Below are 15,081 nucleotides of genomic sequence, written 5' to 3' on the forward strand. Positions count from 1 at the left end.
GTCATTTGCAAAAATGGCCTAACTTTGAAAAATACAAAAAAATAGCCTGAACTTTGAAATCATTTGTAAAATGGCCTGAACTTTGGAGTCATTTGTAAAAATGACATTAACTTTAAAAAATACAAAAAAATAGCATGAACTTTGAAGTCATTTGTATAAACGGCACGAACTTTATTAATACAAAAAATGACTCAATTTATATCAAATGTATAAAAATGACATGAGCTTACACTTTCGGAATCGAATTATGACAACGTGGAAAGTCCGACATTGACGTGAAAATTATATGAAAATTATAAATTCACTTGGAATAGTTATAATAAAGTATGATAATTAATTATCTTATCATAAGAATTTGAATCTCGTACAAATAATTTTTCTCTCATAAAATATTATTGACAACACAAATATTTTAAACTTCGAGTACATAAAATTCATATTACGCACAGATAGAGAATTTTCACATACTTTTCAAGCCATTTTAGATTTTGTATTTATGAAAGATCGAGCCATTTTAGATTATTTAAAATTCGGGTCATTTTTACAAATCTTCATAATTCAAATTACTTTTTGTATTTCTTTTTTAAGTTCAGACCATTTTTACAAATTTTCAAAACTCAAATTATTTTTGTATTTTTTTAATTCGTGTTATTTTTATAAATGACTTTAAAGTTTGGTTATTTTTACAAATGACTTCAAAGTTCATGTCATTTTTTATATTTTTTAAAGTTCATGTCATTTTTACAAATGACTTTAAAGTTCAGGCCATTTTTACAAATAACTACAAAATTCATGCCATTTTTCTGTATTTTTAAAGTTCGGGTCATTTTTACAATTGAATTCAAAGTTCAAGCTATTTTTTTGTATTTTTTTAAAGTTCGGGTCATATTTACAAATGACTCAAAAGTTCGGGCCATAAACTACAATTAACCCAAAAGAAAATATAATCATTAGAAACTTTCTAAAATCAATTAAGGATAGTTTAGTAATAATAATAATAATAATTTAGATTAGGTAATAAATTTTTAAGAGCATTATGTGTGTACATACCATGCGCAGTTAACACTACTCTTAAATGAACATTAGAATGCGGCTGGATTTATGGGGCAATTGCAGTAAATAACATGCTACTATATATGCATCATTTATAGTTTTTAAAATTAAAAACTTCAAAAAGTTACATCAAATTTATACACGTTACAAGATTTTGTAATTAAAACGTCAAGAAAATTTGTTCTGCAATCAATTACACATGACAAAATCAATCTAACTTGTCCGAAACGGACACGTAGCTAACACATGTTAAATTAATCAACAATAAATTTTAAGAAACTGGATCCTACCTCAAAAAAAAAAAAAAAAAAAAAAAAAACTGAAATCAAATATACTGAAAATGTTTTTTAAGACGAAATATACTGAAAATGTTAAATGTCAAAATCTCACCTAAATCCTAATCCCAAAAACCTAATCTTAAGTCATCACCATTCACCACCCACCATATTCCCGCCACCAATCCAGACAAATAGAAATTGTGTTGAAATTGTCTGCCAAATGGCACTGACAAAATGGACTCACTGACTATTCGAGTTTAGGAAAATAAGTTTAAAGGCTTAAAGGTTTAGATAGAAGTAGATTAGAACAATCTTATCATATTTTGTTCGATTGGATAGATACGACTCATTATTCAATTTTAAAACAATGTCACATAGGAATAATCTTGACTTATGAGTCTTGACTTACCCCCTATGATAAAATTAATTTTGGGCTAACTCAATCTTAAATAATCTTAGGCTAATTTAATATCGGCAACCGAACGCCACCATAATGTATTGCATGATTTCGTTAGGATTAAGATATGATAAACTCCTCTTGGGCACAGATTCCTTGTAGAAGTCCTCGTAAAATATCTCTTTCAATGTAAGATAATGATTCCTTGATGGTGTAGATTATTTCCTGCAAAATAGATATTTGTGAAAAAAGGAAAAGGAAAAATAAAAGTAAATGTACTAGTGTTTTCAACTAACTAGTGTTTTCAACTAACATTTGCAAAAATATTTTTATATTTTTTTTTATAAAGGGTTAAGGTGAAGATAGGCCACTATAGTAGAGGCCCCTATAGCGTATTGCTTTCATAGTCAACATTAGATCAAATAGGTCCCCAAAATTCGAAAAATTAAACAATTAAACCCATTTGACTAACGATCATTTGACCCCATTAGTCAACTTTTTTTTTTAATTATTCTTTTCTTCCAATTCCTACCCCCATTTCTTTCTTTTTCCCGCAAATGGCGATCAAGAAATCTAACTAGAGGCCAAACCATGCCTCGTCTCTTAACTCCGACGACTGGTCTGCGCCATCACTTCTCACATTCTCTATCGATTCCACATAAATTTCTCACTGGAACGAGCCCTACTTTCTATCTCAGAAGTCGCCGTTGCCGCCCTGAAATTTCCAACGAGCCGGCGCTACTGCTAGGCTCCGCTCCGGTGCCCGAACTCTCTTCTCAACTCCACATAATCGAGGCAGAAAGGGGGCGAGCCCTAATTCTCCTCTCTTTCTCAATCTACCGCTTTGACCGTGAACTTTCGGCGAGGCCGCTGCGGCTCAGAGGTTCCGGCGAGGCGAAGTCGCGGCTGCTTCATCGATTTGGGGTCCGACGAGTTGCATACTCGCAAATCACCGTCGTGGCTGCAATTATAAATGCCCTGGAAATCTAGGCTCTGAAATCATCGTTGTTGCTCCGGCCTTCGCCAGAGCAGGGTAGCGTTGTCGTCTCTCTGTTCTCCAGGTTCCGACCATGGGGGGAGCTTCGCCGTCCTCTCGTGGGAAGAAGAAAGAAATGGGGGTAGAAATTAGAAGAAGAGACTAATTAAACAATAAAATAAAATTGACTAACGGGGGCCGTTAGTCAAATGGGTTTAATTGTTTGATTTTTCTAACTTTGGAGGCCTATTTGATCCAATATTGACTATGGAGAGCAATATGCTATAGGGGTCTCTACTATATGAGCCCTATTTGCACCTTAACCCGTTTATATATAAAAAAAAATGATATCAATTCAATTATTATATTTATAAATATAATAAAAAATAATAATTAAAATATATTTAAGTTGAATATAGAACAAAAAAAGAAGAAGACTTCACCAATAATAGAATTGATGTTATGAAAAAAAAAAACTTAAAAAAAGAATCGAAATAAAAATGAATATACAAAATAATTGAAAAATAGAATAAATACGAGACAAGAGAAAGAAACATATTAAATCTTAATCTTTCAATAAATCTAATTTTTATATTTTAAATCTAATATTTATAAAACATATCAAATTAAAGTTTTTATCGTGATTTTTTATTTGATATGAATGTAAAATATTTTATAATAAGCCGAATTTCATAGCCTCTAATTTAAAATTTTAATAAAAGAACTACTTCTCTCAATGCAAAGAAGCCACATTCGAATGGTGAAAAAAACAGCAAGGCTGACAAGCGGTGTTACGGCTGAGCGGAGATGGCTTCAAGAGATGGATAACATTCCTGTCTCCTAAGAGAGCGGCCGTTGGGGGAGGAAGGAACAGTGGTAATTAGACGTTGAAGATTCAAATCAAAAGAAAAAGATTTCTAAATGAAATTTGTTTATAAATTCCAGTGTGTCATGTAATTTTGGAGGCTATAACTTTTGTGGTGGCATGTAATTTTGATGATGAGGCTATGCATAGTTCTAAGACGGTGGTGGCCCATAATTACGTTATTTGGCTCTTCTAGTTTGTCTTCTGCGAATTTCTTCTAGCAAACTCCAGTTATTGAATTTTAGCTTTTGATCTTGCATGTTGCGTGTAATATATAATTGAAAATTGATATAAAAAATGTGGTTCTCATTCTCAATGATAAATTTATACCTCATTGTATTATCCCTCCATTTAAAGAGATAAAAAAATAAACACACCTTAGGGTAAAATACTATAAATATTAAGGGTGTGCTTGTCACTTTAAAAAAAGAGCCTAGCCTAAAAGATGGGCGAATTAAACAATTATCATACAGAACCTTACAATGAGATTACATGATCAAACCCACAAAATCAAAAGATTAAATCCAATGGAACCGGACCAACTTTTTTGAAGAACAAACCGCTCAATATATGCTTAAAAACATATTTTCTTGCAAACGAATCAGTTAGAATTAGACGAAATTAGGGGTCAAAAGTGTCTGAATACACTGATTAATTATCAAAAACCAATTGGTCAAAAAAATAGATCGTGTTAAAACTGTGAAACAACAGAAGATAAGGAATAAATAGGAATTCCTATAAGATAACGTATTAATCTTTAAAGGCTGCGTTCAGTTGATGAGATTAAATTGACCTGACACTAATCGAGATTAAGTTAGCCCAAGATTAATTTAATCATAATCCAAAATTAATCCTATGTAGCAATATCTCGAAATTAAATACCAGGCCGTATCCATTGAACCGCACAAAATATCATAAAATTAATCTAATCTAATCATATCTCATCCTTAAAGTTTTAAGCCTTTTTTGATACTTATCCATTATTATTAAATCAAATCCCAACAAAAAAAAAATCAAAATTTAAAAAATGTAGCGATTTGTTCGAGGCCGCAATCAAAACCCAAAGAGATGAAAGGCACGGAGAATCGCTTCGATATTGCCAACCTTCAATGCAAGTTTTCGACATTGATACAAAATCGTCGTCCTTGCTCTGCAAATTGGCTTCTTTCAAAAAATTTCACCAAATACCATTTAAAGAATCAAAAATAAACTCAAATGACAAAATCTTATAGAAAAACGACAATTTTAACAACGAAAAGGTTCAAAGTCTGTAAGAAGAGTTCTCAAATCCGGCATTCAGAAAAATCACGCAATTTAATTGTTTTTAGTACTAATAAGGATAAGGAAGCGGAGCTACTATCTCCAACATTAGTCTAGAGTAAGCCAAAAGGCTGGATATTGAAGAAGAAAAAAAAAAGAATCAGATGGGTTTACAAGTGTCGAACTAAAACGGAAGGGTGCGGGAGATGGAAGAAGCGAATGAGATGAAGATTTATAGGATGAAGATTTTGGGGGCGACCGGAACCCTAATTAACAATAGACCAAATTACCCTTCGCATCTTTTTATCCTAATTGTCTATTTTTACAGAAGCTTCGACGCAGCAACCATAGAATGTAAACCCTTTATCCAATAAATCAATTTTTTTTCTTTTTAAAAATGATCAATTGATTGTAAATTCATATATTATATTCCCTCCATCCCGCCCAAGATGAGGGTTTCTTTTCGGTACAAGATTTAAAGAGTTAATATTTAGTAGTTTAAGTATGGTTGGTGGATTTGTGATTAAGTCAATACTTATATAATTAAGATTTATGAATTATTGTCCCCTTTGGATGGCCTAGTGGTTGGGGTGGTTGCCTGTTGTCCAAGAGGTCACAGGTTCGAGTACTCTCGGCCACAATAACCACTAGGTGGGGTGTGTGTGTGGTTTGTATTATTTATAATGTAATTTCATCAAAAAAAAAAAAGATTTATGAATTATTTTTAACTAAATAATTTTAAAATTATAATCATAATTTTTTTTAAAAAAAAATTAGTGGATTTTTTAAATATATATATATATATATATATATTTTTTCCTGTTCGCGTATTCTGTGAATGAAACACACCAAACTTGCAGATAACAAAATTTCAAATTAAAGACAGTGAATAGAAAGATCAAATGGCGGCAGAATTCTTTTGTGCAGAAAACAAGGGGACTTCTAAAAATCTGAAAGGGAAAGAAAAATAAGAAAAACACTTCTAAATTTTTGGAAACCTACTCCAAGTGCAGCTACCATGGGAAAGAATGAGTTATCCACCGAGCAAAAGAACCAAATTCAAGGGCTATTAACAGAAAACCACCTCAAGGCAAGCTGTTGGAGGCGCAAATAAAATGGTCCGTTTCACGCCATACCGTTTCTCGTGGTTTGTATTATTTATAATGTAATTTCATCAAAAAAAAAAAAAAGATTTATGAATTATTTTTAACTAAATAATTTTAAAATTATAATCATAATTTTTTTAAAAAAAAAATTAGTGGATTTTTTAAATATTCTAAATATATATATATATATATATATATATATATATTTTCCTGTTCGCGTATTCTGTGAATGAAACACACCAAACTTGCAGATAACAAAATTTCAAATTAAAGACAGTGAATAGAAAGATCAAATGGCGGCAGAATTCTTTTGTGCAGAAAACAAGGGGACTTCTAAAAATCTGAAAGGGAAAGAAAAATAAGAAAAACACTTCTAAATTTTTGGAAACCTACTCCAAGTGCAGCTACCATGGGAAAGAATGAGTTATCCACCGAGCAAAAGAACCAAATTCAAGGGTCCATTAACAGAAAACCACCTCAAGGCAAGCTGTTGGAGGCGCAAATAAAATGGTCCGTTTCACGCCATACCGTTTCTCGGTTGTGAGGGGCTGCAAAAAAAACAACAAGAGAAAGGGGAGGCAGAACCATACGAAGATTTTTCAGCCATCGGTCGGAAAAGGTAAACCGAGGAAATAGGGAGGTGGAACCACCGAGGTGGAAGCAGATCACCGGAGTGAGGCGGAAGGTGAAGCAGATCGACGGAGTGAGGCAATACAGTCCGAAATTATAAAAAATGGATAAGGTACAAATCTACCCCTAAACTAAACACCCTTAGAGCGTATACCTCCCCATTCTCGATCTTGGCCCAAATACACCCTCGAAGTCCATAAAAAGGGTGCATTTAAACCCAGAAAGTTAACAGTCGTTTCTTGTCGTTAGCTTGCTGGGTTTAAGTACACCCTTTTTATGGACTCTAAGGGTGTACTTGAGCCGAGGTCGAGAATGGGGGGATATACGCGCAAGTTAACTGAAATTCTTTTTTTTTCTTTTAATTTCTAAGTGGGCCCTCCTAATCGCCGGATGAAAAGAAGTGTCATCGGCAATAACATAGAGGCAGCTGCATTTTCAAGAGAAAGGGACGAGGCATAGAACAACGGCCTCACCAATTTTTGGAAGCTACCGGCAACGATATCATTGGATTTTAGAGAGAGGGATGGTGGCGCCAAGAGTCGATAGACGAGCACCACCCTTGCCTAGCCCTTTAGAGGCGACAACGACAAACTTTTATAGGGGAATTAGGGCTCGATTTGGGTATTCAAAATTTCACGAGAGAGAGAGAGAGAGAGAGAAGAAGGTTGTGTGTGATTGAGAGGGAAGGCTAAGGAGCTCGCCAACAGCCTACTCACGCAAATCAATTGGTGAGTGGGCTGTCAACGAGCTCCTTAGCTTCCCCTCTCAATCACACACAACCTCTTCTTCTTCTTCTTCTTCTTCTTCTTCTTCTTCTTCTTCTCTCTCTCTCGTGAAATTTCGAATACCCAAATCGAGTCCTAATTCCCCTATAAAAGTTTATCGCTACCGCCACTGAAGGACTAGGCAAGGATGGTGCTCGTCTATCAACTCCTGGTGCCACATATCATTGCCGCTAACACTTCTTTTCATTTGGCGAGCAAAAGGTCCCACTTAGAAATTAAAAAAAAAAATTAAGTTAACTTGCGCGTATAACCCCCATTCTTGACCTTGTCTCGAATACACCCCCAAAGTCCATAAAAAGGGTGCATTTTAACCCAACAAGTTAACGGCAAGAAACGACCGTTAACTTGCTGGGTTTAAATGCACCATCTTTATGGACTCTGGGGGTGTATTTGGGCCAAGGTCGAGAATGAGGGGTTATACGCTCTAGGGGTGTCTAGTTTAGGGGTGGATTTGTACCTTAACCCTATAAAAAATAATTAAAATTTGTATTTTTAAGACGAATAGTCAAATATTGAGTTTCAACCCCCAATATAGTTACATAAGTGCATACTCTCTTTTTCTTATCTGTAAACTTTTCTTCTTTTAACTTTTTTTTTTCTTATTTATCTTTCTCTTTTTATTTATAATATTTTGATTATTATATTATGCATTTAGATTTATTTGATGCATAAAATTTATTAATAGAATTAAATAACATTACTATCAATAGACATCAAATTACAAAACGGCCGCATTATAAACGAATTATGTGAATGTTCTTAATAATAATAATAATAATAATAATAATAATAATAATAATACGCACGATTTGTATTTTGTTTTTCATTACTATTTTAAATCTATCATATCAAAAGTTAAGTATAATATTATTATATTTTAAATATATAATCCATGTGCATCGTGCATGTGGTATATTAATAAAACGGAAGAGTGTGTAAATAAATTCAGTTAGAAAAATATAATATAAAGTTTACAGCTAAATGTATAATTGTAAGTTTACAATTAAATTGTCCAATAAATAAATAGTAAACAATTTTATATCACCATACATGTAATATAAATACTCCAACTATCACAAACTAAAACTAAATTCACGTTTATTTAAAAAAGAAAAAAATAAATTCACTTATCCAACCAACAATTAAGGCACGATAACTTATGTTTTTTATTTGTATAGATCATTTTCATTTTCGCGTGCAATTGTGTTTTAAATAAAATATGCAATATGTATATCAAATAAAAGTTTGTGAAAAGAGGTTTAATTTGATACATGATATTTATAAATTGAATTTAAAATGAATATGTTACAATAGTTTAAATTTTCAACATATTATTTGAACGAAATAACTTTTTATTTTTTATATTTTCCTTGTATATATTACTTTATTTGACTATTTATTGTAATTTTGAATTTGACACATTTACCGGGAGGGTAATGCTGCTGCAGATGTCATGGCTAATTATGAACGTGAAGAGGGATGGTGGCCGTTTGCGGTGGACGCCGTGCGCGGTGCCGTTATCAGGGATATGTCTTGTCATAGTTTCTTACGTTTTAAATGAGCTGTCCGTGCGGTGGTTGTGTGGTCGGGTTTCTTTGGAAGCTTTGTTTTGGGAGATGGTTCGTGCTTCCCCGTTCGGCGTTGAGTTTTGAACGGGTTTTTGCCTTCGAAGCTCCATGTTCAGTCCTTTGAGCTCTTTCTTCGAGCAAGTGGTGAGCACGCCCTGTTGGTTTGGTTAGGGGGCTTCTTCTCGCGTTTTGGCTCTGCGAAGGTGGTTGGAATGTTTGGACGACGCATTTTGGTCTGGGAAGCGCCTGATCAGAGCTTCCTTAAGGCCTTTTCTTGGTCTCCCTCTGTTCTTTTTTCAAGCAGGTGGTGTGCATGAGCTGCACTTGACTTTCGAGCAGGTGATGTTTGAGGAGGCTGGTTGGTGCTCGGTTGTGGGTCGTTTTCCCTTCGGAGTCGAGCTGTTCTAGCTGGCGTGCTTTGGTTTTCTTCTGTTAGGTTCTAACTTTTGGGTTTTGCCGTTTCTTTTTTGTTTCCTTCGAGCTTCGGCGGCTTGGGGGCAATGGTTAGGCCGGAGCTCCCGATGCTGTTTCCTGCTCTTTTTGTTTTTTCTTGTTTGATTCTTTGTTTGACGAGTTCTCTTGTTTTAACGAGGTTCGGCTCCTAGTCTGCTCCTTTGTGCTTTCAGGGGTTGTTTCGTTTTTCTCTCTTTCCTTTTAATATATGGCTGCTATTTCATCATTGTAATTTTGAATTTGAAAGTAATTATAAATGTCACATACTTTAAAAATACTCTTGTATTATAATAAAATAATTATTATCTTACGACGATATATATATATATATATATATATATATATATCGTAAAATGAATAATTTTTTTTAATACGATTAATATTGTAAAGGGCAAATTGCATGAAAATACCTCACTTTATACCAAATTCTGATTTTTTGACAAACTTTTTAATTGTAGCAAAAAATTGAACGACCTTTCAATTTATTGCAATTGGCATCCCCGGTGTTTTTTCGGGCAAATTAAATTAGGGGTTTTGCTTGCGTGTCATTAGTATCTGATATGTCACCCTCTCCCTACCATGTCACCCTCCTCATCCTCCTCCCATGTCACTCTTCCCCCTCCCCTTCTCCCCGTCGGTTGTCCCCCTTTGTCCACTGCCGCCACTTCTTCCCCCTCTCCCCCTCTCTCTCTCTCTCTCTCTCTCTCTCCCTCTCTCTCTTCCACTCGATTCCCAACAGATTCAAGCAGGAAATTGCAAAGGAACGAAGGGGAGGCCCAATTTTCCTGCTCCTTCCGTATGCGGCTGATTTCAGCCCAATCAACCGCTTCCTTCCTCTGCCTCAATTTCACATGCTCGAGAAACGAAAGGAACGAACGAAGGAAATTACAAAGAAACGAAGGGGAGGCCCAATCTCTCTGCCAAGTTCTACCGCAGCCGCCGCGGCTCTGCAAATCCGGTGAACGTTGGCTTCCTCTGCCTCAATTTCATAAGCCCTAAATCTCCTCTCACTTCACAATTTGCGGTTGAGCCCTAAATTTCCTCTCTTCCCCAATCTAACCGGAAACACACAATTGGGGGAGAAAAGTTGAACCCCGGTTGAGCCCTAAATTTCCTCTCTTCCTCAATCTCAACAGATCTATTGCTGCCGCCTCTGGGAGCCCAGCAAGAGTCGACGCGCCTGGGTTTCTCGATTCGCCGTCGGGCTTGGGGTTCGTCCCCAGTCACAATCGCCTGGATACCTCTCGGAAGATCCGCCGCCACAACCGCCGCTACAATTTCGTATCTGAAATTTTTAGGACTCGAGAGTTGTGTTTGAGGCGATTGGTGTGTCAATTCTGTTGGTGGGGGAGGGCGGCGAAGTGAGAGGTCGGCGGAGGGGTGAGGTGGGATTTTTGATGAGAGAGAGAATGGAGTTGAGAGAGAGAGAGCGTGTGCATGAGAGAGAGGGAGTGGAGAGTGGGTGGGTGGGTGTGATTTAGCATTTTTATGCCACGTTGGCATTCCGGCTGCCAACTCAAATTTAATTTGGCCGAAAAAACACCGGGGATGCCATCAGCTGCTGTAATTCGGCCTGCTATCAGCTGCCTGCTCCAGCCTCCGCCCACCGTCGGCGCTTGAAGATGAGCTCACCGTCGCTCTATTAATGTGATGGTAGGACGCCGTCAGCAGCCTCCAGATCTTGGCGCTGCCGATCCAGATCTGCCCGATCTACCCGATCCAGATCTTGGCGATGCCCATCAAGATCGACGGAGATCTGCCCGATCCAGATCTTCGCTCGCCACACAGCAGCAGCTCCCCAGCCGCACGGTCGCCGCCGGCTGTCAATCGAGTCCGCCGGTGATGGACTTGAGTTCGCCGGCTTTCAATCGTGAAAAGGGGGGACTCAACCTTCCCCCGGTATCATCTAACTTTGACGGGTTTCGATCGAAATCCCCTGTTATGTATCGGCAACCGCCCCTCTCTTCCGGCGCAGTGGCTGCTGGGCAGCAGTCGACGCCTCATGCTGATACAGAAAAGCCTAATGGAGGATTAAACGACTCGGAACAGGTTATCCCGTCGTCCAGCGAACCTTTCTCTTTTGTCGCGACGACGTCTGTCGCGAATCCTCTTCGGCTTGGGGGGCCGACCTCGGCTATGCCGCCACTGGAACAGTTCGTCGGGAAGGGTCAATCTAAAGCTCAGCAATCCAGTCGATCTTTTGCGGATACTCTCAAACAGACGAAGGGAAGTCGGCAAGCTGATGTTCCTGCCTATGACTACACGGTTCTTCAGCCTTCTTTGGTCAATGATAAACCCTGTCTTATCATTTCGGAAGGGTTCCATCAACGACAAGTGCGATCATTCTCTCATGCCCTGCATGGCCGGATTATCCTTCGCAAGGGGGATCGTCCTCGTTTTGCTGCTGATTTGCATGTCGAGTTACAGCAGTTATGGAAGCCGGATTTATCTTGGGAAATTATTCCTCTGGGTAAAGGTTACTTCACCCTGAAATTCTCCTCTGCGCAAGATATGGCGCTGGCTTTCGCTAAAAATACATGGAAATTACGTTCGGGCATCTTGCATTTGCAGACTTGGGTCCCAAATTTTGATCCATACAAGGATTCATCCACTAAAGCACAAGTTTGGATTCGTGTTTTTAATTTACCTCACGAGTATTGGCATCCGGAGGTGCTTTCTGGTATTGCTAGACACGTAGGGGCACCAATTGTTATTGATGGTTTATCTGCTCATGCTTCTGTGGGTCATTTTGCGCGTATTTTGGTTGAGATGGATGTCTCCAAGGCTGTGCCTGATTTTTTTGATGTCAAATGTGGGGATCGGGTTTTTGTTCTCGAATTTGGATATGAAGACCTCCCATATTATTGTCACTCTTGTTGTGTTGTTGGCCATGCTACAACCTCTTGCAGGAGATCTAAAGAGGGGATGAATGATACTGAGGGTCAGCCCGCTGGCAAAGGTACTGACCCAGCCCCTGTTCAGCAACATCGCTCCAAATGGAAACAAGTGGATCGTAAACAGGCCTGCTCTGAGGTTTCTCTTCAGATGGTTGTTTATGAGAAGGGTGGAATACTGACCCCCTCGAATCGTGACTCTGCTCTTGGGGATGACGAGATGGACACCTTCCCGGATTCAACAAGGGAGGATGTCGTTGGTTCCCTAAATCTTGGATCTGATGCTGCGCAGGTGGACCTTCACAACCCCTTTGCTGCTCTGGAGTCGTTGGATGCTGAGGTTCAGTTGGATAATGAGGTTGTCTCTGAACACTCGGTTGGTGATAACAGGGCGGACAAGTCTGTTGGTATGGAGATTGTTTCGGTGATGAATGACACTACCCGACATCCGGTGGAAACTTCTATAGTGTCAGATACACAGGTTGATATTGTCACTCTGCATTGTAGCGATACAGACATGGCTTTGACTGTGACGCCAGGAAAGGCGACAATGGAGGATCCTCCCATAATTCGCGGTCGTGGGCGTCCGAAAGGGCCTTCCAAGAAGGGGAAGGTCTCTGATTCATCTATCAAGAATCGGCTCCGGCGTATAATCAAGAATGGTATGTCCTCGGACAAACAAGGAACTGGTCGTGTCGCTGGTGCTGTTCTGCAGGGAGCCGTTCTTGACTCTTCGTCGCCAATGGAGTTCTTGCAAAAAGTGCAACAGGCTCATTCTGAAGGCGTGCATATGCAAAATTTTGTGATACACTCTTTTTCTTCTGACGCTGCTCGTGCTATGTCGACCGTGGTTTCTAAAAGATGGGGAGATATGCTTGACGACGACCATTCTTTTGATGAGGATGATCCTCTAAAAATGTTCTCTTAGTCTTGTTTGTTTTTCGGTTTCTCGTGGCTTCTCGCGGGTGCTTTCACTTGTTTTTGTTCTTTCTATTTTCCTTTTAATAAAATTTCTATTTCAGCAGATATCACTTATTTTAGTATTAATTAACCCAACATTTATTTGGTGGATAACAAAAAAAAAGAAAAAAAAACACTCTTGTCATATATAAAATCACACCAAAACAAACGAAAAGGAAATAGGAAGAGTCATTTTGCTTGTGATTAATGTAGGATATTAAATAAGATTAAGAGATAAATTTTCAAAACGTCAATTAAAATATAAATAATTGAAAATGCTAAAATGACAAACAAAAAATATAGAGGGAATATTACTTAAAAAATTCAAGTATTCAAAAAGAAAAACAAATTATTGTGTTACTTATGGACTATTTAGTTTCAATTTAGAGTTGATTTTGAAAATAGCCACTTTGGAGTAGTAAATTTGAAAATTGTCCACTAAGATAGAAACTTACTCCCTCCGTCCACAATTTAAAGCCCTACTTGCTCTTAATTTTTTGTCCACAAATTAAAGCCCTATTCTGCTTTTTGTACTTTTTTACTCTTTTTTTTCCTATATTTACTACCCTTTGTCACTAATGGACCCACCTTAAAACACCTTTATCATTTTTATATTATATATTTACTATACTTTATCACTAGTTAGGGGTGTGCAGCGGGTCAGACCCAGACCGCCCCGCCGGGTTTGTAGACTCGAAAATCTCAAAAAAATGGCCCGACCCAGACCGAAACATTTGTTCTGGCCGACCCGGGATCGGAGCGAACCCGAGCAACGGGTCCGGTTCAGTCTGGGTCAGACCCGGTAATAACATACTTTTTTTTCCTGTTTTTGCACCTATTTTTCAGAATTCACACCAGAAGAACACGTGATATTAAATGCAAACAATTCATTCAGAATTTCAGATCGGTCTATAGAAGATTCAGTAAATTAAATCAAGAAAATGACAAAATATTTAATATGTTTCCTACAAACTACAAGCACAAAACTAAAAGAAGCACAGTTGACAACACATTCGCATATCTAAAATTGGGTGAGCAGTGAGCACAAATCAAAACTTACCGGAGGAGGCCGTGGCGAGGCGGCGAGGGCCGAGGAGTGGTGGTTGTGGGCGAGCGTCGTGCGCGGATTCAGGGCAGTGGGCGGCGGGCGCACGACGGCGCGAGTGGCAGAGGGGCGACGACGCTAGTAGGAGAGGGTGGTGGCTGTGTCCGGCGCAGCGCCGCTGGGCGCTGGGCGGTGTTCGGTCCGGTACGTCGGGGCGGCGGGTCAGAGTGACAGGGGGTGGGGCGACGGGGCTAGGGTTAGGAGATGGGTAGTGAAGTTCTTCTCTCCCTCTCCAGACGTGTGCGTGAGATAGTGTTGTTCGCTATTTTATTTAACACGCCGCAAGTGTACGGGTGCAATTGTGTACAGTAGCAAGCAATGTCGTATTCCACAGAGACTGAATTAACCAATTCCTATCCTAAATTATTCTACTCTATCTGGACAAACGAAATTAAGAGTTTTGTTTTTAAAACTAAAATAAATAAATAAATACTGGAAACAAAATAAATCAAGCTGTGAAACAGAGAAACAGATAAGAGAAGATTTCCCAAGGCAAAGGTTTCAACAGATTCTCCTAACTAACATGTTCAATTCAATTAATAAGATGATTCCTAAGGCAATCTCAAAACTAGTCTATACCCACTCCCGTGGCATACAAACCGTTGATTACATGCAAGGCTACCGTCCCCGGATCGCACTTCTAACATGCAACTCCTAAAAGCTCATAGGATTAACGCCCTCACAAATATCAATTCCCTTTAGAATTAAATATATGTGTTCTATGTTCTTAGTTCAGGTAGTAATTATCATC

General features: G+C 38.1%; 1 non-coding gene across 1 annotated transcript; it reads right to left on the minus strand.

Annotated features, from left to right (window-relative positions):
• Nucleotides 1-4,595: 4,595 nt before the first annotated feature.
• Nucleotides 4,596-4,720, minus strand: LOC131024001 (small nucleolar RNA snoR86). The gene has a single exon (XR_009101598.1). It is a non-coding gene; the product is annotated as a small nucleolar RNA snoR86 (small nucleolar RNA).
• Between the last annotated feature and the right edge of the window lie 10,361 nt (nucleotides 4,721-15,081).

This window comes from Salvia miltiorrhiza, chromosome 4 (genome assembly GCF_028751815.1).
Source record: "Salvia miltiorrhiza cultivar Shanhuang (shh) chromosome 4, IMPLAD_Smil_shh, whole genome shotgun sequence".
Lineage (NCBI taxonomy): Eukaryota > Viridiplantae > Streptophyta > Magnoliopsida > Lamiales > Lamiaceae > Salvia > Salvia miltiorrhiza.